Here is a 26,138-nt window from a genome sequence, read left to right as displayed (position 1 = left end):
TTTTCGCAGCAATACCCGATGACGTGTTGCGGAGTTGATGGACCAAACTATGATTCTTTCGCCTCCAGCCTCGAAGTCACGGCCTAGAGGCGGCGGGGTGAGAGGGCATTTGCTCTGATGTTAACCCGGGAGCCATGTCCAATGTTTGACTGAATTCTCACAGGTCTTGTTGGTAGACAATTTGAATGACTTGCTGCATGTCGACGGTAATACTCGCTTATCGCCTTACTGCTGCTATTCGATAAGTTATCAATCAACGTGACGACTGTTATTTCCGATGACTAAAGCGTTCCCGGAAATATCGAATACATTTCTTTCAGTCTCGAAGAAATGTTAAGTAACCCCTTTCGAGCTGTACTACGTCTTGTTTTATTGGCGGCAGCAATGAAGTTAAGATGGAAAAACTTTCGAAAATGTATCACACTTTGTTTTCTCTTACTGACTGATGACATGTGGCGGCTGTAAAGGTCATTGACACCAGGATACTACTGCCGGTGTTTTCTTGTATTCTTGACCTTTCGTTTAACCACTCTACCTCTTTACAGGAGTAGTGCCTAGCGGGCTTTTTTTTGTCTTCATTTGCTTTTGTTCTTGAGCTGCTTCCTTTACTGTAAAAAATAAAATCATGAAGAGCCGACTACACGATTCCCGCCTCACCATAGCCGCCGCAGCGAAGTCCCAAGACGTAACACTGGGCCTGTTTGATGTATGGCTCGGGTGACAGGCGGCGTAATGTACCTGTGTGTCAATTACTACCGTGAGGCTCACCTGTATATCCCTGTGTCGCGCCTCGCCGCTACCTGCTGCCGTAATAGCCTGCCTACCTGGACCATGTAACACCAGCACCTTAAACCTGGCCTGCTGATTGATCTGGTGGTGGTGGTGGTGGTGGTGGTGGTAAAGGTGGTGGTGGTGGTGGTTGTGGTGGTAAAGGTGGTGGTGGTGGTGGTGTATCGGTGAATCTAATTTAGTGTGCGTTTAATGGTAAATATTTGAATGCTATTAAAACTATTACTGTTGTGTGTGTGGGTGTGGGTGTGGGTGTGTGTGTGTACCGTGTTGAAAGAGAGAGAGAACTATGGTCTGGTGTCTCCTTCCCACATTATCTAAACATATTCTACTTCCTACTTCCTAATAGTAATACAATCCTTTCCCTGCTCGAACGCCATGTCTCCCCTCCTACTCCTTCTCTTTCTCCAACTCCTCCTCCTCCTCCCCACGCCTCCCACCCCTCCACTACTCCTTAGCTGCTCCAGTACCCGTAGGAATGGCGGGTTCCTTCCTTACTTGCACTCTATTGCCTCAATTTTCTGCTAGAGTTACCCTAAATTGCGGTGAGAGAGAGAGAGAGAGAGAGAGAGAGAGAGAGAGAGAGAGAGAGAGAGAGAGAGAGAGAGAGATCGACCGAAACAGATACAAATTGACCTATAGGTAGACAGACCGACAGACAGAGACAAGCAGGCATAAAGAGAGAGATAGACAGATAGATCGGTTACGTAGTGGACACAGAGAGAGACAGACTGACCGACAGAAAAAGAGAGAGATACCGAGTCCTATATTTTTCACTAACGCAAGCTAACCCGAAATAATCAGAAAACAGAGTCCCTACACGAAACATCTGATCCTGTCGGCCAACGCTGAAAAAGAAGGGCAGGCAGTTGATGGAATTTTCAATGTTGGAGATAACCTAATAATCTGCTCCGGGAAGTGTCTAAGAAAAAGGGGACGGAGGAAGAAAAAACAGCACGGTAAAAAGCATCGACCGAGCCTTGTCTGGAGATGGGAAGTTAGGAGAATGAGAGAGGAAGAGAGGAAAAAGACATATACTAGTTTCTTTCTCTTTTTCATTATCACGACGGGGGAAAGTGGATACGTGTTAGTGTAAAATGTTATTGCCTTGGGAGGTGTGGGGCGTTAAAAGATGCAATGAACTTGAATTTTAATAACAATAAGAAAACTCTGCAAGCGATTCGGAACAGTGTGTTGTAATAAGTTAAAAGACTCCAAACGATACACGTAATTTCCACTGGGAGGGAGACACTCACATATACATACTCTGCGCCCTTGATCTGTTATATCTAAATAGCTGACTCTAATACACCTTTTTTTCTTTTTCTCCTCACTTATCCTTATCCATCCTTCTACCACCTTTCCTCCTTCGGTATCATCCACTCTTATCCTCCTTTCTTCATCCCTTTCCTATCCATTGTTTTCCCTTCATTACTTTCCCCTCTTCTTCACCCTCTTTTTAATATCTTCCTCCCTCCTGCCTTCCCTTCCACCCTCCCTCCTTCTTTGCACCCTCCTCCCTTTATCCCTCCATTCTGACTCTCCTTCAGTACTCCCTCTCTTAATCCTCCTCTTAATTTTTTCCTCCCTCCTCCCTTCCCTTAAGTTCTTCCTCCCTCCCTCCCTCCCTCCCTTTTCATCCTCTTTCTCGAATCTCGTCGTTTTGTTCCTTGAGCTGTAATTGTTTTCTGCTGAACCGTGATCCAATTAATTACTTTTCTTTTATTACTGTCACGTTATTACCTTTGTTGTTGTCTTCCTCCTTGTCTTAGTGGTAGTGGTAGTAGTAGTAGCAGTAGTGGTAGTAGTAGTAGTAGTGTAATATTAATGATGGTAGTATTAACAGACCTCTCAACCTACCTCTCTACCGCATTTCTTCCCTTCCCATTATCCCTTCTTGCCTTCCTTTCGTCTAACCCTCCCTCCCTTCCCTCTTCCCTCCCTCCCTCCACTCCCAGTCCTTCCCTTCCCATTTCACCCTTCTTGCCTCCCTACCGTCTAACCCTCCATCCCTTCCCCCCTTCCCTTCCTCCTCTCCCAGTCCCTCCTTCCGCTCTCCCCACCAACTTATGCGGCGCTATCGCTGTACACGCGTTTAATTAGATTTTTTTTTTACTTTTAATCGAGTATGTAAATGCTGAGGTAATTAGATGATACCGATATTAGATTCCTGATCAGCGGTTAGGTAATGATGCCTCCGTTCGGGCTGAATAATATAATGCATCACAATTTGTTGAGTGAAAATATAAGTGTGGGCGCAAAAGTTACGTAATCCACAACTACTACGCTTTTGACGTGTGATTGAGGAAGAAGTGTCACGTTACGACAAGTTTCCACTAATGATTAGATCAAAAGAAAAAGTAGTATTGGGTTGCGTTGTTATAGAAGTCTTTGTTTCATCCTGTTCATTTTCCTCCTCTTGGGTTGTATTTCTCATCTCGATCACTTCCTTTCCCTCTCACTCCCTTCCCCACTACTTGTCCCCCCACTTCCTGCTTTCTCTTTTCACCCTCTTTCTAATTTCTTCCTCCCGCCTGCCTTCCCTTCCATCCTCCCTCCTTTCCTTCACCCTCCTCCCTTTATACCTCCATCCTGCCTTTCCTTCAGTACTCCTGCCCCCTCTCTTCCTTCCCTCCTTTCCCACCGACTTACCCCACCCCATTCCCAGTTTCACCGTATACTTTTCCCCTCTCCCCTTCCCCCCCTCTCTCTCTCCCTTTACCTCCCCCCAAATTCCCAGGTATACCTATCAACTTGCCCCCTGCTCCCCCCCCCCCCTTTCCCGTAACAATGCATTAAGTTCGGCAGCAAGTTGTCAGAGACGCTTCTCTAAGTCACGGAAAAGTATCTCCTAGATCTCCCTGGCGAGTACTGCCTCTACCTGGCCCGAAGACGCTGTGTCTCCATCCCTCCTGTGTGTGTGTGTGTGGGTGTGTGTGTGGGTGTGGGTGTGTGTGGGTGTGGGTGGGTGTGTACCTATATTTCTGTATCTATTTTAGTCTGAGTCACTTTGTTTGTTTTTTGTTTGTTTGATTGTGTCTTTGTCAGTCTGTTTGTGGGGATTTTGTTTAAAATTTACTGTCGAAAATTCGCTGCTCGGTTCAGTCACAGAACATCCAACAAATGTGTCACTGATTCTACTTTTATTTTTATTTTTTGTAAACAACCTGACCTGTTTATATAACGCACTCTACCTGTTGCCAGCTCCTTCGTTCCCTTTGTGTTCGCCCGTAGCAAGCCCCCACCCCCTCCTGACTTCAGACCCTCCCTCTCGCCCCCCTTCTTGTTTACCGAACCACCCCACCTCTATTGCACCCTCTGACGCTGCCCTCCCGTAGATTGACTGTTTTGTTATTCTTGTCCGCGCCGTGTCCTGCTCCAGAGGCAAACAAAAAAGCTGTTGGGTTCGTTTTTGCCGCTACAAGGCTTAACACGGATGTAGCATGATGTTAACGTTATGGTGTGTGTGTGTGTGTGTGTGTGTGTGAGTGTGTGTGTGTGTGTGTGTGTGTGTGTGTGTGTGTCAGTGGTGGGCGCGGTAACAAAAACTTGGGGTTGTGTTTACGCGGTACAGCGGTACCTCAGCATGCCCAGTGCGTTCCGCGATACTCCGGTACATTTTCCGCCCCCCCTGGTGCGTTCCGCGGTACTGCGGTACTGCGGTACTTCGTTTCTAAAGCAGCACTTAAAAAGAGAAAAAAAATAGCTCTGCGACACCAATTACCAAAAACACCTAATGTTAAAAAAATAAAAATAAAATAAACGCCAAAAAATCACATTTTAATGCAAGTACTTACAATTGAGAAAACTGAACAAAAGTAATACACATGTAGTGTACATGAGATTAGGTGGAAACTATCCAGTAGGAAAGATGTGCCCGGAGTAACATACTAATGTTGTAGATAACAATAATATTACAGGTAATTATTTAATACATTATTTCATAGGAGCAAGATTTTCACCGACCTGCCTGTAGTGAAGTTGAGCCCGGACTTAGAGTTAGAACGTTACACGTTCTAAGTCCGTCTACGTTAGCACGGTACACGTTAGTAACGTGTCTCTCTCCCCCTTCTTTCTCTGTTGCCATTTGTAGCGAGATAATCGGAGCGCACGCAACTAAAGATGAATTGATTCAACGCACTATAGGAGTTATGAGGTGTTGATTAATTTTAGAAGCAAGTATGGGTCCTCCTAGAAAAGCATAGGTGAAAAAATCCTGGTTCCAACCTCCCTCCGATGAAAAATCACATCTTTTTAATTAACAATAAGTACCTATCCTTTTCAATGAAAGTGCCTCCCCTCTTTTCCTCGGTGTCTGTGCCTATGTCTGGTGGGTCATGTGCCCCCCCCCCCCCCAGCCCCTTCAAACAGTGGTATTGTTTATTTTTATTTACATATTTATTTATTCATTAATTATTGTCATCACTATTTTTCTTTAAAGTGTTTGCCGGTACCTCGAAAAGTACCGCAGGAAATTTGAAAGCGGTACCGGTATCTCGGTACTTTCAGCAATCCTCTGCGGTACTGCGGTACCGGTTTGGTAGGGCGGTAGTACCGCAGTCCCGCTGTACCGCAAAAAGTACCGCAAGTGCCCAGCACTGGTGTGTGTGTGTGTGCGTGTGTGTGTGTGTGTGTGTGTGTGGCGAAAACCAAAGCTTTGTTATTTCGGTTATAATATGTTCGTGTGTGTGTGTGTGTGTGTGTTTGTGTTTGTGTGTGTGTCTGTGTGTGTGTGTGTGTGTGTGTGTGTGTGTGTGTGTGTGTGTGTGTTCTGGAATAATGCTTTGGATGTTCTGGCTTCTGATATGCATGTCCAATGTGTGTGTGTGTGTGTGTGTGTGTGTGTGTGTGTTGACGCGCGATTCTGTCCTCAACCCTCTGCTTTTTTTATGACACTAATCGAGCAAAGGTTTTGACGTTAATCAGTTCCTCACCCTTATATCGCATTCCTACTGAAGACACGGATACAAAATGGATAACGCTTGTCTATCCACGTCTGGCGATAGATACTCTGACGTTATTTCAAAGGTGTGCCGCTGATTAACTGCATGTCAACCCGTTCTCCCTTTCCCTATGTACCTGAATATCCTCAATTTTAAATACCTCGTTTCTCGTAGTTCACTTTGTAGTCACGTGTTAAGAAGGAAAGTGTCTTGATTGTGATTAGTGTTCGTGGTTAGTAAGGTAGTGTTAGTGGCTGTGTTCTCTCTTTTTACATTTTTAAGAAAGCAGCTCAAGGGAGAGAGAGAGAGAGAGAGAGAGAGAGAGAGAGAGAGAGAGAAGCCCGCTAATCATTTCTCCTATAAAAGAGAGTAGATGAGTGGCCAAAAGAGAGATCAATATCGGGTAGAGAGGTGTCTTGATACTCTTGTTTGTTACTTGTGCATGGTTGTGATAGGGAAGGTGGTGGTAACATTGCTTGTGGTGGCGACATTGGTAGTGCTGGTGTTCGAGGTGGTGAGGGTGAGGATGGTGGTGTAATGGAGGAATTAGTGGAGTAGGTTCTTGATCGCAGTGGTGCTCAAGGGGGCGTAATGGCTTCCTGTTCTAAATCTGACGCTCCTTCCTGGCTAAGTGGTTTAATTGCGCGCCTGCTTCTCATTAGCTATTGATTTCATTTTGGCTGCGCGTCAGGTGAGCCACAAGCAAAGGAAGCGTGGCTTTTCACCTTCCGCGCCTGCACCACCAGTCATCACCCTCACTATCAGGAAACGTCACACCACTTGCCTTTGTCATCAAAACGAAAACAAACGAAGTAACGAAAACTTGACACCGATAGAGCGAGTTTTTATGTCACAGTTAAAAGAAAAAAACCGGCAAGGAAAGCAATCTTCTCTCGCTTCTTTGATCCTAAACAGATATATCATCGTTGAAGCTTGCTATTGGTGACTGACCGGCGATCGTGTCTTCTCAGCCGTCACACTTGATGCCGCACAACTAAACACAGAGAGAAAGCAGCGCACGGAGAGTTCTGAGAAGGGCGACCGTACTGACCTGAAGAAGTGTTGAGCAAATCTCGACTGATAAGATCACATCATGGTTTTCCTGGTAAGAGCTGAACGAGACGATGCAGGCCGCATTCTGTGTGGGTAGACGAGGTGTTCATGGACAGTGCTTTGTTACTGCTGCTCCTAAATGGAATGGAATGGAATAGTATTCGGGAGGCGGTGGCCTAGTGATCAGCTTGAGGTCGTGGTGAGTTCGAAGACCTAGGTTCGAATCCCACTGAAGCAACACTGACAATTTTCAAACATCGTCGAGTGCATGGCGGAAGATTACTCACATGCTGCCCCGAGCTTCAATCAACCCTAACTTCAGCGACTTAGGCCAAGTCGAGCACCGGGAGGCAACATTGGCCAACCAAGAGTCATGTACCACGGTCGCCATTATAAATAAAATTCGCCTCCGCCACCAACGGGCTCAGAGACACGCTAGTCCTCGTCGACAGAACGATTTGGTCGGCTCGGCTGACGCCAGCCGATAGAGTCGGTCTGTCGGCAGCCTGTTACAGGCCGCCATTGGCAAAGGCCCGTGCTCCCCACTATAGGGAGGGAGCAATCTTTGAACAACAACAACCAACGGGCTGAGGTCGTCCTAGAGACCCTTTAAGAATGCCTACCGGCGCTACAGGCAGCACCTTAGTTAAAAAAAAAAATAGCTGGGATGGTGTAGAATGAGAGGTAAAATAATGTGTTCCAGATGAAGAAAAGTTATGGAAGTCCTGACATAAGGAAGAAGGTTCAATAGATAAAAGAGAGCAAGAACTAGACCCGGCAGAGGAGTTGAAATTGAAAAGCCTCGACAACGCAGCACAGCAGGAGGAAAAAAAAGAGGACAGTTTGTATCCGCGGAAGAAAAAAAAGAAGTATTCGTACCACCACACCGAGGGGAGCGCAGTGTCAAAACAAACTTTCCTCAGAATAGTGTTACCATCGTTCTCAGGGGAATTCCTTTTGGGCCGCCTGCGTACTACACTGTGGTGGGAGGGAGAGAGGGACGGATGGAGAAATGGAGAGAGAGAGAGAGAGAGAGAGAGAGTGTGTGTATTGAAGCAAAGGCTCGTCACTTTGTTGTATCCGGGAAACAGAAGGACGTCGGGACACCAAAAAGTGCCAAAAAGAAAAATTGATGGGAATAAAAGTTGAAAGAAAGGAAGAAAAAACATAGTTGAAAGAAAAGGTAAAGAATAATTAAACACCGTGCTTAGTTTTTTTTTTTCTTTCTCTTTCTCCGTAGCTCACCCTTTGTGTGTGTGTGTGTGTGTGTGTGTGTGTGTGTGTGTGTGTGTTTCATTTTATTTGGTTCCGTCTCGATATATTTTTTTGTGTGTTGGATCCCTCTCTCCATATACGTTGTTCTCGTTGTGATGGGCGGGTGCTCTCTCTCTCTCTCTCTCTCTCTCTCTCTCTCTCTCTCTCTCTCTCTCTCTCTCTCTCTCTCTCTCTCTCTCTCTCTCTCGCGCTTGCCTGCCTTCTCGATGGCCTGTGTTGACATTAAAGTGTGAGAGAACTCGTGTATGTTTAATTACCTCGTATACCTTTAATTATTTTTTCCGTGAATGCAAACACACTCGATGAAAGCAGGTTTTTACATCTTTTTTCTTGTCATTTTTATCACTTCTTTTCTCCTCACACTGTTCTCATTTGATCGTTTATGCGCGGCTATAATTATTTTTTTCCTTTGATCCTTTCTCTTATGCTGTCTCGTCTTTTTATAGCTGGATTCTTTCTTTTTCATTAACCTTCGTACAAATATGTGTTTATCTGAGCGGTAGTGTTTCCCGGCACATATTTACCTTTGTCCTACTTTCCTCTCAAAGCGACAAGAGAATAAAGACTCCCCGCCAACAGTCTCCGGGGCCGTAAAAGGTTCTTTTTTTTTTCCGTGTCACAAAGAGAAGTCATGATGAGCGAACAGCCGACACGTTACTGAGAAAGGGTTAGGGAAAAACACACACACACACACACACACACACACACACACACACATAGCATAAAGGTTTGGAACAGACTAAGTGGGGATGTAGTATCGGCGAAGAGTGTGCACAACTTTAAGGAAATACCGGACAAGTATAGATATGGAGACAGGACCACACAAGCGTAAACCCAGGCCCTGTAAAATTACAACTTGGTAAATACACACACACACACACACACACACACACACACACACACACACACACACACACACACACACACACACACACACACACACACACACACACACACACACAATGGAAGACACGGAAGGGAGTAATAAAACCCTAGTCATTAGCACACAGAAGTACAAAGGGACAGGATCTAAAACTAATTGAAGCTGAGCAATTTCCTGTAGTTGGTTCACGAGGACTGTTCGCAAAAGAGTAAGGCAAGAATATATACACAAAGGAAGACACGCGAGGGAGGAATTATAGCTTCGTCATTATCAGACACAGAAGTACGAAGGAAACACATAGATGATTAATTAAGGTACGGATGGATATAGTTGTATAATAATAAGGTTTGCGCACTAAAAAAGAAAGGACATAAAAGAGAACATTAAAGGGAGGGATAAAAGGTTCGTCAATATCACACAATTAGATATGAAATACTGATTAATTACGATTTGGAAATGTATTGTGGATGATGAGTAAGGTTTGCGCACTGAAAACAATACATACTAAAAAAATACATGTAAGTTAGGAATAAAAGTTTACTCGTTATCATAGAAAAGTACAGAGAAAATATATTAATAAACCAACACCATTTGCACACTAAGAACAATACATCAAAGTAGAGGAATAGAGCGAAAGGTAAAATGAGTAAAAATAAAGAAGTAAACAAGTGAAAGTAGGAAAGAAAATATTTTAATAAGACGAAACGAATAATACATCAAAGTAGAAAAATCAAACGAAAAGTAGAAGGAAGTAAAATAAGTAAAAACAAAGAAGTGCATTGAAGTAAAAGTAGAAAAGAATTTTTTTTAAGAAACCAACACTATTTGCACACTAAGAATAATATCGAAGTAGAGGAATAGAAGGAACAATATAAAGAAATAAAAGGAATGAAAATAAAGAAGTAAATAGAAGGAAAAGTAGAAAAGGAAATATTTTAAACTATTTGCTCACTAAGAATTATAAATCAAAGTGAGAAAGAAAACCGTCCACACCAACACAGAAACGCACAAATAAAAATAACAGAGCTCGGAAATATGCAGGAGAATAGTCACGTGGATCGCTCACTGAAAAATAAAAGCATTAATATATAAACGCTTGTCCCTCCAACTGTATAAATATAACATCAAAATTTCGTTTCAATTGAGTTTCTTCCCTAGTGTTGGGAGAGCTTAATGAACAGGAAATATTTACCTCCCCCAAAAGTGTGTCGTTCATCATTAGACCAGACTGGGAAAAAATAAATAAAAAAGGTATATATTTCGTAGTAAAAAAAAAAAAGATATTTGTACCGTCATTGAAATACAGGGATGGCAAAAAAAAAGTTAGGGATGGGAGCGATTGACGTACAGTGGAGGGATGGAGAGAGGGAGGGAGAGAGGGAATGGTGTATGTAAGTGGAAGAATGATGTGGAAGGCGGAGGGAGGTGGAAGAGGATGAAGAGGGACAGGAGGTGATGGGGAGTAAGGGAAAAAATAGCGGGTTAACGTGGTGGAAGAGGAGAAAATGTTACAAAAAGAAGAGGAACGAGAAGATTAGGGAGAAAGGGAGAAGAGAAAACTGTGGAAGGAGAAATGAGAAAATTGCTGTGAAAGAAAAAAAAAAGGATATGGTAGCGATAGAGGGAGAAAGTAATGTAAAGAAAATTATTGGGAAAAGGGAGGTAGGAAAAATAAAACTGTGTAAGGGAAAAAGATTGTGAAAAAAGAGAAATAAAAAAAGGGAAATAAAATGGGGAAGGAAAAGGAGGCTGAGGGTAGAGAGAAGCAGTGTAAAAGAATACGGACAATGCTGAAAAGGAAAATATATTAAAAAAGGAAGCGGGGAAGGAAGGAAAGATGTTACAGGAAAGAAAGGGAGGAGCGATACAAGGAGGTGGAGAGGGAGATTAAGGAAAAAAATAAATTAAATGTAGAGAAAAGAGTCAAATTCAGGAAGTAGTTCAAGGGAGGAGGAGGAGAAAAAGAAAGGGAGGGAGAGGGAGGAGAGAAAAAATGGGAGATGAGCAGAGAAAGGGATGGACAGACAGGAAAAGGTAGGAAAAGAGGGAGAGGAGGAAAAGAAGGAAATAGTGAAAGGGAGGAGGAGGAAAAAGGAAGGGAGGGAGAGGGGCAGACGTACAGGAAGGGAGAGAAGCTAAAAATAGAAGAAAATTAAGAGAAAAGACCAAAAGTAGAAAGCATAGGGAGGGAGAGGAGGAAAAAGGAAGGGAGGGAGAGGGAAGAGTAAGAAGGAAAAGGAAGGGAAATAACCACACGTATAGGAAAGGAGAAATGGGAAAAAAGTAAGAAAAAAAATAAGTGGATGGAATAAAAGGAAAAAAAGGGATAAAGTGATAGAAGGGAGAGGAGCAAAACTTAGTGATATGGAGAAGAAAAGAAGAAAAAAGAATTACAGTGAGTAAGTGAGGGAAGAAAAGAAGGAAGAGGAGGAGGAAACAAGAACGGAAGAAAAGGAGCAAAGAGAGGTAGAACAAGAAAAGAGGGGGAATAAAAAAAGGAAGAGAGGGGAATCCTTGACATCCATTACGTGAGAGTGAAGTCTATGGGAACAGGAGAGGATAAGGGAGGGGCAGAGGAAGGGGAAAGAGGAAAGAGGAAGGGGGGAGGGAAGGCCGCCAGGAGCTTATGTCAGAGGGGCGGGAGGCCATTTTCTGTACTCCGTCGGCAGGGAGGGGAGCTGTCCTATTTTTTCCTTCTCTGTCTTTTGCCCTTGTTTAAGTGGGCGTTATTTGGGAAGGGAAGCGGTGGAGGTGGAGTAAATGGGTGTGCATGAGAGAGAGAGATTTTTTTACTTTTTTATTCAAACATAATATTTCTGTACAAAAAGGAGTTTCAAAATTACACTTTCTAGGTATAATTATTTAAAGAGCCTGTGTATGGGACAAATTAATTGTCGACTGTTTGCACACACATACAAGCATACAAATACAAAATACAAAAATGAAAAAAAAAACATGTAAAAACAACTGAATCTAGTACAAATTGTTTTTACATTTTTTTTGTGTGTGTGTGTGTGCAACATTCGACAATTAATAGTCCCATACACAGGCTCTTCAAATAGTCATACCTAAAAAGTGTAATTTTGAGCCTCCTTTTTGTACAGATATATTATGTTTAAATAAATAAAGAGAGAGAGAGAGAGAGAGAAGGGTAGAGGAACAAAGGGCTAGCGTCAACCCTCTTCTACTTAAGCATAATTATAACTTTTCCTCGTATCTTACGCTAATTATCTTCATTTTATTGTTTTCCAGTCCCCTTTTTTCCTCCTTTCTTCCGACAACGACCGTGCCGGTCGTTGTCCTGTCTGTCTGATATGAAAGTTTTTCTATTTTTTATTCATATTTTTACGTATTATCGTTTTGTCTTTATCCTCATCTTCCTCGCCATCATTGTCTTTTTTTACTTTTTATTATTATTATTTTTTCTCTTCCTCCTCCTCTTCCTCCTTCTTTCCCTCCTCCTCCTGCTCTTTTAACATTTTCTTTTCCCCCTCGTTCTCCTATTCTTCTTTTTCTTCTTTTTCTTTTTCTTCTTCTTCCTCTTCTTTTTTTTCTTCCTCTAAATTTTCTTCTTCTTCTTCTTCTTCTTTCTCCTCTTTCTCCTCCTCCTCCTAATGCATTTTCTTTGTCCTTTACTGCTCATCTTTCCCTAATATTTTTAACCACTTTTACTGTTGCTGTTTTTTTCTTCTCCTTTCTTCTTTTATCCATAACTTGTTCACAATTGGCAAGGATTTTTTTGTCCCTTGCTCATACTTCCCCTTCATTCCCGCTCCATTATGTTCCTGTTTTTTTATGTATATTTTTTTTTGCTATTTCCTTAACTTTCTCTTTCCTCTTTATATTTTTTTTTCTTATGGTCTTCCCTCCACCCCTTCCCCTTTCCCTGTGTTTTCCCTCGTTTCCATCCCTGTTTTTCTTCGTTTTTCTGTCGTGCTGGTCTTGTGTGTTTTTATTCTTTACTCCTTTGTTTATTTTTTGTTTTTGTCTCCCCTCTTCTCGGTCCCCTCAGTGACCTTTCCCTTCTCTTCTCCCTTGAATCGTCTTACAAATGTAACTGTTAGTGATTATACAACCCTCTCCACTTACTTTTACCCTACTCCTCCTGGTCCTCCTCTTCCTCTTCTTCCCCCTCCTTCTCCTCCTCCCTCTTTTAACTCTCCCTCCTCCCAACAAATGCACACTTACTCTCTTTTAGTGTTCTTTCTATTGTGGGGGAGAAGTAATATAATTAGGCTTTAAAACCCCTTATCTCGCCTTCCTCCCCCCCTCTAGAGGCTACAATTATATTAAAACACGAGAGATAACGCAGAGAAATTCATTGCTGGAGGCTGCTGGCTTTGTGGTAGTGGTGGTGGTGGTGGTGGTAGTGGTGGTGGTGATGTTAATTAGTGTGGGTCGGAGGCGTAGGTTTATTCCGGTGGTGGTGGTGGTGGTGGTGAAGGTAATTATGGCGGCAGTGGTGTTGATGGTGACATGTAATCGGTGATGAGGGTGATGGATTAGTCAGCTGATTGGTATTGTTGGCGGTGATGAAGGTAATTGATTATATTAGTGTTAGTTATGACAATTGCCTATTAGTGGTGCTGATGGTGGTGATGAAAATAGGAGTAGGAGGAGGAGCAGACCAGGAAGTGGAGAGGAAGGTAAAAGTGGAAGAGGTGGCAAGGGTGAAAGTGGATGTTAGTATATAGTTGGGTGTGATGAGCTCGGAGGGAATTAGAAAGGAAGAAGGGGAGAAGAAAGAGAAGGAGGAGGAGGAAGAGGAAGAGGAAGAGCTCATCAAGGGGGGAGGAGGCTTCATTAGTAGTTTAGTCAGTGTTTCAAAGGCGCTGACTGACAAAAGGGGATTTACCGACGAGAGACAGAAGGTTTAGCTGCAAGGAGGGAGGGAGGGAGTGTGAAACTTTGATTAGTCTCCGTGTGTAGGAGGGGAGGGGGGCGATAGGGTGTGTATGAGTAGGGGTGGGGATGGTGAAGGTAGGTGGTAGGGTGTATGGGGTTGAGGTGGGCGATGGTGGGTGGGTGTTGAGACCGTCCTCGAAAAATTAAATTCCAGGGTAAGGAAGGATGGAAGGAAGGAAGGGAAGCTACATGGAAATTAGTATGTAGACGACAGAGAGCTGAGGGAGACGGACTGAGAGAGAGAGAGAGAGAGAGAGAGAGAGAATGCAAAGGAAAATAGTTACGTAATAATAAATCTCAAAACACCACCCAGAGTCGGCATCAACATCCTTTCCCTCCGTCACTAAATATGCAGACATTCAACTCCTTCAAAACTGGCTTATGAAAACTTAATATATTCTTCTTAAAAACTTTGCTCATTCCTCCTCATAAGAAAAATGACCCAAATAGCAATAAAAACACCTACACACATACGTGCCACACTTTCTTATTTTCTTATTACCTCAGATATGAATAGCCAAAGAAATGAGCTGTCGAAATAACACACACACACACACACACACACACACACACACACTAGGAAAGGCTGGATAAATGTAGATATGGAGACGGAATTATTAGAGTTTAGGTATTGCCCGGTTGACTACAAATATGTAAATACAAATAGGTAAATACACACACACACACACACACACACACACACACAGACAGACAAAGCCCCTCCCTTATCAGTAGAGTTACAATTTTGATGATTTTAATTATGCCAGCAGTCACTGTAATGTTTTCGCCAGTAATTAAAGACGTAGGCGTTTTCACTAATTAATTTTCTCCCTTTTCTTGTCCCTCCTGTTTGTCCTCCCGCCGTCTCTGTGCCCTTTGTGCCCCTTTCACTTTTTTCCCTTTGATTTTTCTACCCGTATTTATGGCACCTTATTTATCTGCCGTCTATCCCCTTTTTTTTTCTCCTCTCCTCCTCCTCCTCTTCCCCCGCCGGTTAAGGTACATTTTTTCCTCTTCCACTGTCCTCATTTCCCTTTTCTGTGGTTTCCATTTCCCCTCATTCATCATCTATTATCTTCTTTCCACTTCTTTTTCAACGACGTTCCTCTTCCCGTTCTTCCTCTTTCCTCTTGCCCTCTGCTCCCTCCACCTCCCCCTCCCGCTGTTCTTAACTTCAATGGGTTTTTTTTTATTTCCTTTCCTTTTTATATCCCACCTTTCACTCGCCAACCTTTTTCTATTTTGCACTTTTCTCCCTCTTCCCTCCTTCTCTTTTCTCGTTCCTTGCCCTAATTCACTTATTTTCCCTTACGCCGTTTCCACCATCCTCCTTCTCCGTCGTTTCTTACTGCTTCGATGTTTTTGTTTTTTTCCCTGTCCTTCCTTTTTCTTACATACCGTTCGCCCTTTAATTAACTCCCTACTATCATATACTTTCCTCATTCTATCCTCCTTTCCTTTCCTAATTAATCCTTCTCCCTACATTCACTATATTCCTTCAATCCCTTTCCACTACCCTCCTCTTCCGTCGCCTTCTTTTTTCTCATTATTTCCTCTCCCTACACTACTTTTCCCTCATTCCCTTTTCACCATCCTCCTCCTCCTCTGTTGTCTCTCATTGCACTCCTTCGTTTCCCCTCTCCCCGTGACCGCCACCAAGGGAAGGTCGGGTAGTCGGGGAGTCAGGTAGTCGGGTGTGAGGGCGCTGATGGACATTTTGGGCTCCGCTGATGGTGTTTCGGGAACGCTTTGTCTGGTGTCTTAGTGTCTAGAGTGTGTCTTTGGCGCACTTTATTGCACAGGAGGGAGAGGGAGGGAGAGGAAGAGTGAGTGAGAGGAGAGGAGAAGAGGAAGAAGAAGAGGAAGAGGAAGAGAAAAAAAGAGAGGTGTAAAAGTTGTGTGCAAGAAAGAATAGTAGCGGTACAAGGCAGAGGAGGAAGAGGAGGAGGAGGAGAGGGAAGAGGATGAAAAGGAAGAATGAGAGGGAAAGGAAGAGGAGAGAGAGAGAGAGAGATCGCAACATTCCTGTCTTTATTGCTCTCTCTCACAGCTTTCCTTGGGGATTTGGGAGATGCGTTTTAAAGGGATGAGAAAGTGTTTTTTTGGGGGGGAATGTTTCTTGTTATGCACACGACGGCGAGCAGTTGAGAAAATTAAAAACAAAGCCGCAGAAAGGCCGCCGTGTCAGCGTCTTGCCTAAACCGCGATTACAACGAACGTAACTTAACCGTCGCAGTAAATTCTAATGGAGGAAGCGAAAGAAAAGATCCCCTCATTTACTACCAAGTCGAAGTGTGGAAAACAGAGATAGATGAAATATATGTGATAATACGATAAAAAAGAGCTAGACTAGTGTTGTATATGATAATTATGTTCGTGAAAGGAGAAGAGAGAGAGAGTTTGGGAGAACAAGAAAGGGCTAACAGAAGAAGGGAGAGTTAGGGAGGAGAAGAAAAGTTTGGAAGAAGATGAGAGAGTTTGAAAGAAGAAAAGGGGGTTGAAAAAAGAGAGAGTTTGATAGAAGAGGGGTTTGGAGGAGGAACAAGAAGAGAGAGAGTTTTAGAGAAGAGAAAGTTTGGGAGAAGAGGGGGTTGAAAGAAGAGAGAGTTTGAGAGAAGAGGGGGTCGAAAGAAGAGAGAGTTTGAGAGAAGAAGAGGGGTTTGGAGGAAGAACAAGAAGAGAGAGAGTTTGGGAGAAGAGGGGGTTGAAAGAAGAGAGAGTTTGAAAGAAGAAAAGGGGGTTGAAAGAAGAGAGAGTTTGAGAGGAGAAGAGGGGTTTGGAGGAAGAACAAGAAGAGAGAGAGTTTGGGAGGAGAAAAGTGGTTCGGAAGTAGATGGCAGAGTTTAGTAGAAGAAGAGGGAGTTTTGAAGAAGAGAGTTTTGAGGGTGGTGACAAGTCTCAGTAGTCTCAAGGTATGGCTGTATAAAAGGATTTTGAAGAGATTAGATCGCTCAAGAAAAACAAACTGTAGTAACTATTGAAGAAAAGAATTAATATAACTGAAAACCTTCCCACCACCCTCTGACATGCTATTATTAAGATGAAAATATTAAGATAGAAAGATAAGTAAGGATAGGAAACGACAGTGTGAGTTGCGCTGCCATTTCTGTTAATCTTAAGCCGAGTATGTTAAGATAGCGAGACTAGCAAGTTAATAAGTACTCCCTAAATCAAGATGGAAAGATAAGTTGATGAGTTAGCGTGGAGATTGACGGTGTGTGTTGAGAGCCAGTACACAAGGGAGCCAGTGGGTATAGGGCGTAGAGCAGATACCAGTGATTTACGGCGGAAGACTTAGACGGAGGAGATTAATGAACTACTCTTACTGGGACACGAGGAAACAGTAGCAAGGCGCAGTGTATACAGTCTAGGCGGGGAAGCGAGTGATTAAGGCCCGTTGTGTAATAGCCTCAGCTCTCCCTCCTCCCTCTGCCCCTTCTCCTCTTCCTCCTCTCTCCTTCTCTCCCTCTCCCTCATTCTTCTTTCAATCTCAGTCTCCTCTTCAACTCCTCCTCTCTCCCTTCTCTCTCCCTTCCCTTTTGTTTCATCTCCTTACCCTCTTTCTCCTTTCAATCTCTGTGTCTTCTGTTCTTTCTCTTCCTCCCTTTCATCCTCTACCCCTTCACCTCTTCCTCATCCTACTCCTACTCCTCCTCCTCCTCCTCCTCCCCTTCTCTTCCTCCTGCCCTCCTTTCCTTCTGTTTCATCCCTTTCCCTTTTTCTCCTTTTAATCTTTGTCTTCTTTATTCTTTCAGCTTCTCCCGTTCATCTTCTTTGGTCTTATTACACTTCCTCCATCTCATCCCTCTTAATCCTTCTCCTTTTTCATCTTTTCTCCTTTCACTCTTTATCCCTCATCATCTTTCCTGCCCCTCGTATCCTTTCTTCCTCCCAAGTTTCTTCTTTCAGATATTTTTCCTTTATCCCTCCTTCTCCTTCCCTCCTATAATTTCACCTTCCATTTTCTCTCCTTCAGTCCCCTTCTCTTTCCTCCTCTTCCCCTTTCTCCTCCTCTTCTTCCTCTCAATACCTTTCCCCTCATACCTTATTTCTTCCTTCTTATCTATTCCCCTTCCCTCCCTCTTCCTTTCAGTCTTCTTTCCCCTCTTCTTCCTTTCAGTATCTATCCCTTTTTACCTCTCCCTTCTCCCCATGTTCCTCCGTTCTGTTTATTTATATTTCTTCATTCTTCATCTTCCTCTCTGTTCCTCCTCTTCCTTCCCTCGACCCACCCCATTTATCACTACTTTCTCTTCCTCTCTATACCTGTCCCTTCCTACCTATCTCTCTTTTCCTACCTCTTCGAATTCCCGCTAACCTTGCTCCTCCTTTGAGAGTCTATCCCTTCTTACTCTTTCTTTCTTTCAATCCCTTCTCTTCCTTTCCCTCTCCCACCCAACTTATCACTCCTATATTATGTTTTTCTTTCCTTCCTCTCCGTACTTATCCGTTCTTACCTCTATCTTCCCTCTCCTCTTCCCTTCTTCCCCCTCTCAGCGTGTTCTTCATCTCTTCTTTCCCTCTGTACCTGTTCCTTCATACCACTCCCTCGCGTCCTGTCTCTTCCCCATCCCCCCTTCTCTTCCTCCTCCTCTCAAGCTCTATATCTGCACACTCCTTCCCCCATCCCTCACGGTACGCCAGGCCGTCCCTCAGTGCCATGTAGTCGCCTGCATGACCGACAGGTGTTCGCTATCTACCTGGCTTCCGTGCAGCGTATTGACATGTCCATCCGTCATGCACCGATTGAGAGAGAGAGAGAGAGAGAGAGAGAGAGAGAGAGAGAGAGAGAGAGAGAGAGAGAGAGAGAAGCAGAAAGTCAGACAAATTAACACGTTGGTAGCCTTACATACAAGCAACAGACAGACAGACAGACAGGACGGCAAGGGTCAGGCGCGCGGACAAACAGAGGAGCGGAAGCAAGGTAACAGAGCAGTGTAATTTTATAACAACATAAATTCTCTTTTGTCCCGAAGCCCTCTTGCCGTCCACTGCTGCTAGTTTCCTCCATTCTCTCTCTCTCTCTCTCTCTCTCTCTCTCTCTCTCTCTCTCTCTCTCTCTCTCTCTCTCTCTCTCTCTCTCTCTCTCTCTCTCTCTCTCTCTCCTAAATTGGCATTAAATCCAGAAGTATTCGGCTTGTGCGGAAGAGGCGAACGAAAATGAGGAAGAGGAGGAGAAAAAAGAGGGAGAGGAAGAGAAGATTAGGCATATAAAGGAGGAAAGTCGAAAAATTCTTTACGAGGAGGAGAAGTAGAAGGAAGAGGAGGAGGAGGATAAAGAATAGATGAAAGAGGAGGAGGAGGAATAGGAGGAGGAGTTTGACAAGGTCGACATCTGCACCAAACAAGAGCAACAGCACCAAAGGAAGCAGTATCAGGAGGAGGAGGAGGGAGGGAAGAAAGGATGGAAGGAAGGAACGAAGGAAGGAAGGGAAGAAGAAAGGCAGGAAGGAAGAAGAACGGAAGAAAGGAAGAAAGATAAAGAAGGAGAGAAGGTAGAGAGGAAAGAGGAATAAGAAAGGAGTAAGGAAGGAAGGAAGGAAGGAAGGAGAGAAGGGAGTGACAGAGTAAGAACAATGGAAGAAAGAAAGCAAGATAAAGAAGGAGAGAAGAGAGAGAGAGAGAGAGGGAAGAGGAAGAAGAAAGAAGTAAGGAAAGAAGGGAGGAGGGAAGTGAGCTCAAGAGAAGAGTTGGAGCCGAGATTAGCGAAATCAGAGAACCGTATAAAAGTGAAGTCAAATTACTCGAGTTCAGTAAATTTAACTTTAATTACCTCTATATCCCGGACGACGCTCGGCGCGGGTCCTTCCTGTCCGCCTCAGCCCCGCGCCAGTGTACCTGGCGCTAATTAAACTTCGGCAGGTGGGTGGACCTGGTGTGGGGGAGGAGGCGAGGAAGAGAAGGAGCAGGAGGTGGCAGTTACACACAGATAAGAAAAACAGAGAGAGAGAGAGATATTAAAATTTTTAAGCCGGCACACGGGGCAGCGAAGTAATATGAGATAAGTGAGTAAATAGGGCGGCCATTGTCTCGTTATAGCGGTAATCTGTGCTTTACGATGATAGTTTTCATCTCTCTCTCTCTCTCTCTCTCTCTCTCTCTCTCTCTCTCTCTCGTCGCACCCAGCTTTAAGGGACCGTTTCTTTGGTGTAAACATAAATATCGCGACGTAAACGGCGATTTTTAGCGCAATAAACACCTGTTGGCGGAGAGTTGTCAGCGGCGCGGCGCTAGGCTCGTTTTTTCCCCTCCCCACCAGCCTCCCCCTCACTTCACCGTCCGTGCCTCTCCCTCTCTCTCTTCTTCAGTCACCCCCACCTGTCCTCTTGTTTTCCCCGGCCTTCTTACCCTTTACCTCCTCCTTCTCTTTCCCTATCTCTCTCCTTCTATCTTCCCTCCCCCTGTTTCCTAGCCAACTTTCCTTTCCCCTTTCCGTCTCTCCTCTACATACTTATAACTTTTCTATACCTTGCTTCCCTTTCCATCTGTTTCCCTTCCCTTTTTCCAACTTTTCCCATTCCTCATCTTTCACCTCTTTACCGCTATCTCCTTTTTCTGGTCTTATCTCATTTACCTTCACCCCTCCTCCCTCCCGTCTCTCTCTATCCGCTTCTTCCTGACCTATCCCCTGCCCCCCTTCCACCTCGTCCTCTCCTTTATACCCTCCATATGACTTCCTCTCTCTTTTCTCCCTCTTCTTCCGCGGGCTGCATGTAAACAAACCCGTGACAGCGGTGTTATACTTGTCCTCGTATCCCTCTTTCTACCCCCATGCTGCGTAGTGTCATTCTCCTAACCTGCTACTGCGTCTGTGAGCTTGGCGGCCGCTGTGAGAGTAAAGCCTGTATTCTTAAACGTTTCTGCACCTCAGTTCGCCTGTTTCAAATACCTCTCGTAAAAGCTGCTGGGATTTTAATGGACTGTTTAGTGATTCTAGTGATAGTTTTACGCGACTCCGGCACCATTTGCCATTTTTTACAGCAAAGGAAACAGCTCAAGGGCAAAAAAAAGGAAGCAATAATGAAAAAAAAAAGCCCGCTAATCACTACTATAAAAAAGGTTCAGAGGAGTGCCCGAAAATCACCCATGAGACCTGGTTAATTTTCTCTGTGGCCTTGGAAAATAGTCGTAATGGGAGCCAGAAACGTTAGAGAGCATGGACATAGGAGGGTTGAGAGGCGTTTTTTTTATGGTACGAGTATTTAAAAGCCAATTGAGCTGCGCAAAGGACACAACCACCCACTCTACTTGCGACCACGAAATCCACGGTCTTCTCGCACCCCGTTTTACTTCTCCCTCTCATCTCACCTCTCCTCTCTCCCATACATGAAGATGAAGGAAGAAAGGCTGGGTTTACTCTCTTAAAGTAACTAAATGGTAAGGAGAACGTGAGATAAGATAAGGATGAAGGAAATCGGCGAACAACGTCATGGGAATGGGTTAGGCGAGGCAGGACAGCGAACTTTACCTCGAGGAAATTTAATTATGAAAAAGTTGCCTCACACACACACACACACACACACACACACACACACACACACACACACACACACACACACACACACACACACACACACACACACACACACACACACACACACACACACACACACACACACACACACACACACACACACACACACAAGCCATTCCACTGAGTGTTTATCGTCAAGAACAGGCATTGTGACCGCCAAATGCCCCATTGTGAGAGCTGTTACTCAGGATCATCATTCACGAACGTGTGTACGTGTCCGCGGCCACTTATTGAGTGATAATGGTGTTTGTGTGTGTGTGTGTGTGTGTGTGTGTGTGTGTGTGTGTGTTCTTATGTACAGATAGTTTGAGTTCTGTGTAACGTTTTTGTCAATAATCTATTACTAACTATTGTGGTGTGTGTGTGTGTGTGTGTGTGTGTGTGTGTGTGTGTGTGTGTGTGTGTAATCGCAGCCAAGTCAAACTCTTCACCTCGGTGCTAAAAATAAAAATAAAAACATCATATTAAAATAGTTGAAAAAGATGAACTGCAAATATAAAGTAAAGAAGATCAAACCCATGTTTTTATTTCACTGCACAAATGGAAGTTTCGTAATGGGAGTCTATTTTTTTTTTCTTTCAATCAAACACTTCTGCATTTAACCTTTTTCAAGTTTTTTTTTCATTCGTATTGCAGTGCTTCAGGCAGGAAAATGATTGCTTCACGAACGTCATATATTTTATCCGTGGCATAATTTCTTTACACATACAAAGAAATTTACGTGTTTTTAAGCCGTGCGTGCAAATGACTGCCATTAGATTATTCTTGTAAATCGAATTGCTTCCGTAGTATGTTTAGTTTCCACGCGTTTGAAGGGAATTTCACGCCCACGTTGTAGTTTCCCTCGAGCCGCTTATCTGTATATTGTTCCAGGGTGTTTTGTTTCCATTGTTTTCATTCACCGAGATATGTTTGTCTGTCCGCCTTGAGGGGAGGAAACGAGCTGCGTGATTGAGTTATTTTTTTATTTCTTTTTTAAATCTTCCTCCCTCCCCCTCCTCTTTCGTTTATTTGATACTCTTTTCTGTTTTATTTTTTCCTTGGTCAATTTTTCGCTTTGTTTTGTTATTCCCTTACTGTTTATTGTCCCACTTGTTTATTTAGGGATGTGTGTGTGTGTGTGTGTGTGTGTGTGTGTGTGTGTGTGTGTGTGTGTGTGTGTGTGTGTGTGTGTGTGTGTTTATTTGTCTTTTTCTATCTGACTATCTCTCTGGCTATCAATTCATCTATCTCTTTTACACACACACACACACACACACACACACGACCCCCCAATAAAGTTGATAATAATATATAAACCATTTCCATAATTTCCGGCAATAACTGTCAGCGCTCCGTCGTATTTTCCCGTGATGTGGAGTGCGGAAAAAAAACTACAGCCATTTTTTTCTTCACTGCGCCCAATTTATTCCCCGTGTATCTCTGTCCGGCGCTGTCTATCTATGGAACTATCTATGGGCGCTATTAAAATATGTCCCTTTCTCTTTTATTTCCATTCGGTCTGGCTCTCCGTCCCTTCCCACTGCCTCCCTCATTCAGTTTTATATTTTTTTTTTCGTATGTGTGAATCGCATGTACGCACGTTGTAATGTTCGTAGATCCTCACATTCACGTATTACGGGTTCATATGTGCGTTCGAGCTATTTCGATCTCTCTATTTTTATTTATTTATTTGTTTTATTCATTCATTATAGTGAGGGTACGCTATGGGAGGCTGGTATAGGTATTCATCAGGCCCATTAGCATGTTCATCCTTCATTATGCTGGGCCTTAATGGGGAGGCTTTATTGTGTGTGTGTGTGTGTGTGTGTGTGTGTGTGTGTGGGGGGGGGTGCTGGCGTGGGGGTGTAAGCCTAATTCAGTTTAAATTTCGTAGGTCTGTGTGTGTGGGGGGGGGGGGGGTTGTGTGTAAGCCTAATTCAGTTTAAATTTCGTGAATTCGTAAAACAGTTCACATACATGAGCGGGCGGGAGAATTGCCGTAATAATTTGATATATAAAACTGTTCTCCGCGGAAATGCTATCTCTATTACCCCACCTGTTTCCTCTCTCTCTCTCTCTCTCTCTCTCTCTCTCTCTCTCTCTCTCTCTCTCTCTCTCTCTCTCTCTCTCTCTCTCTCTCTCTCTCTCTCTCTCTCTCTCTCTCTCTCGGGTTATTGGTAAAAGGCTTTTTTTTTTTTTTCAATGAGACCCCAATTAGTTTTATACGACCCCTGTATTGACAAGGGAGAGGAAAAAGAGTTGGAGAGAGAAGAAGAGGAAGGATAAAAGGTAGGCAGGTGAAGTGGAGGAAAGAAAGCAGAGGGGTAGAGACGAAGGGAAGAGTAAGAGTGAAGAGAGAGGGAAGAAAACATAGAGGGGAAACAAGAAATGGTAAAAGGGTGAAAGGTAAAGAGGATGGGAAGACGACAGAGAGGTAGAAAGGAAGAGAATGATATGGGTGAGGAGGTGATGAGGAAGGAAGGGATACAGAGAGGTAGAGAGGAATGGAAGAGTATGGGTGATGAAGTGAAGGGAAAGGAAGGAAAACTGAGAGGAGGAATAGAAGGGTGAGAGGTAGAGACGTAAAGGAAAAGGCAAGAAGATAAAGAGATGGAGCTCAGTAGGTAAGGAATAGGATAGGGAAAAAAAACAGAAGAGTATTGAGGGAGGGAGGGGGAGAAAGGGAGGGAGAGGAGGGGAAAAGGGTTACAGGGAAAACAATTGAAGGAGAGGGAGAGAGGGAGGGAGAGAAATCTGAGATGAGCCACCACAAAAGAGAGAGACAGAGACAGAGAGAGAGAGAGAGAGAGAGAGAGAGAGAGAGATTTTGTATGCATGTATGTTGGTTTTGTGCTTCTCTGTGTGTGTTTGATTGTCTGTTTGTGTGTGTGTGTGTGTGTGTGTGTGTGTGTGTGTGTGTGTGTGTGTGTGTGTGTGTTTATGTGTTTGTGCGTGCTCACAGGCGCGTGCATGCTCGTAACCACAAGTTAGTGAAACTCGGAAATTATATTCAAAAAGTTTTCTGGGATTTTTTAACTTTTTTTTTGCTTTCTGCTGTTAAATGTCCGTGTTTTTTTTCTTTCTTTTTCCCTCTCTCTACCTACCTTTAACTATCTATCTATCTGTCTGTATCTATCAACCCAGCTCTTGCATTCTTTCCTTTTTTCTCCACCCCTCCATGATTTTTATTTCTGTATGTGTCCATCAATTTATACTTTATTTTTTATCGATATATTTGAACCACTTCCCTTTTCACGCCGCTCTTTTACTGTACAGATTCTTTTTCACTTTTTCTTTCTCTGGTCGTATCACTCGTTTTTTTTTATCCATATCTATACTATTTTTCATCCTTCCCTTTCCACTTTAATAATTTTCTCTACCTTTCCTCCAGCTACCCCCCTTTTCTCTCCTTCCTTCCTTCCTGCAACCTTTCCTCCATTAGCCTTCCTCTCCTTCATCCCTCTAAATTGCTCTCCCCCTTTACCTGTAACTCCAATGTCGCCGCATCTTTTCCTAATTACCACACCTTTATCCTCTATTAATTTGTCCTCTCGTTATCGCTCAATCTTCCTCTAATTACTCCCGATCTTCTTCATAACTCCATCTCTCTCTCATTAGTCGGCTCCCCTTCTGCACCCTTCTGGTATCACTCCGCTCTCCTTACACCTTCACTCCCTTCCTCCTCTCCCTGCTCTCCTTCACCTCCTCTCCCCTCCAGACACCTCTTTGTATGTGTGTGTTTAAGAGAGAGATAAATGGAAAGGTAGATACAGAGAATGTGTGTGTGTGTGTGTGTGTGTGTGTGTGTGTGTGTGTGTGTGTGTGTGTGTGTTTATGAAGTTCACATCACTCAAGGTAACTAGAATTTCCCTCCATCAATCCATCGTCAGACTCAATCCTTTCGTGTCATGTTCACCTGCTACTGTAGAAAAATGTGTGTGTGTGTGTGTGTGTGTGTGTGTGTGTGAGAGAGAGAGAGAGAGAGAGAGAGAGAGAGAGAGAGAGAGAGAGAGAGAGAGAGAGAGAGAGAGAGAGAAAATGAGACCTGCTGCACGAGCCTTTTAACTTGGTCGAGGTGAAGAAAGGCTGGGAAGGGTGACTAAACGCCGTCCGGAAAAGGTTGTTTAAGGTTGTACTTTCCTCATTTAAGTCGCGGGGAAATGGTCCAACTTCGCTCATTAGTAGGAGTTAAAATGGAACTGCACTTGGGGGGGGTAAAGGAGGGGGGGAAAGGGGAGGTAGGCAGGTGTGTGTATATGTAGTCACCTTCTGTACGCGGCAGGTGAGTCTACTTTTTTTTTACCTACGATTTGGATTTAATTGTTTTTTTTATTACTTTTTTTCAGTTCGGCCCCATCGCAGGAGAGTTATAGAGGTTAGTGATCGGCTGTCTATCTTAGTCTAGTATTTTCCTTTTTTCTTATTTTTTACTTTTTGATATGAGCTTTTTGAGACATGGGAAAGAAAAATTAAATCAAAACACGTACGTATCAGGTTAATATCACAGCGTTTTATCATACTATCCTTTTTTTCCTAACTCAGTGTGCATTTAAAGAGCAAAAAAAAATTCCATTGCAGTTTAATATTATGGCACATTTAATACTATTCGTTATTCGGTATGTATGCATTGTACCAAGAGGAAATAAAAGTTATGCTCTGATTGAAAGTGATTAATTCGAACACGATAAAATAATTACCAATGGAGTCTCGTCATTTAAAGTTTTGGATAATGATATGCGGAGAGTAGTTGGCGGGGTGGCTTAATTCCAGTGAT

General features: G+C 43.6%; 1 long non-coding RNA gene across 1 annotated transcript in view; it reads left to right on the top strand.

The window, feature by feature from the left end:
* The window catches only part of LOC127002255 (uncharacterized), a 342,113-nt gene extending 316,268 nt beyond the window's left edge, over positions 1-25,845 (top strand). The window contains exon 7 of the long non-coding RNA XR_007755928.1: positions 25,711-25,845. This is a non-coding gene — a long non-coding RNA (uncharacterized LOC127002255). The remainder of the gene's footprint in view (positions 1-25,710) is intronic.
* The last annotated feature ends 293 nt before the right edge of the window (positions 25,846-26,138 follow it).

The sequence above is a fragment of the Eriocheir sinensis genome, chromosome 2, assembly GCF_024679095.1.
Source record: "Eriocheir sinensis breed Jianghai 21 chromosome 2, ASM2467909v1, whole genome shotgun sequence".
NCBI lineage: Eukaryota > Metazoa > Arthropoda > Malacostraca > Decapoda > Varunidae > Eriocheir > Eriocheir sinensis.
This window is presented reverse-complemented; position numbering and strand designations above follow the sequence as displayed.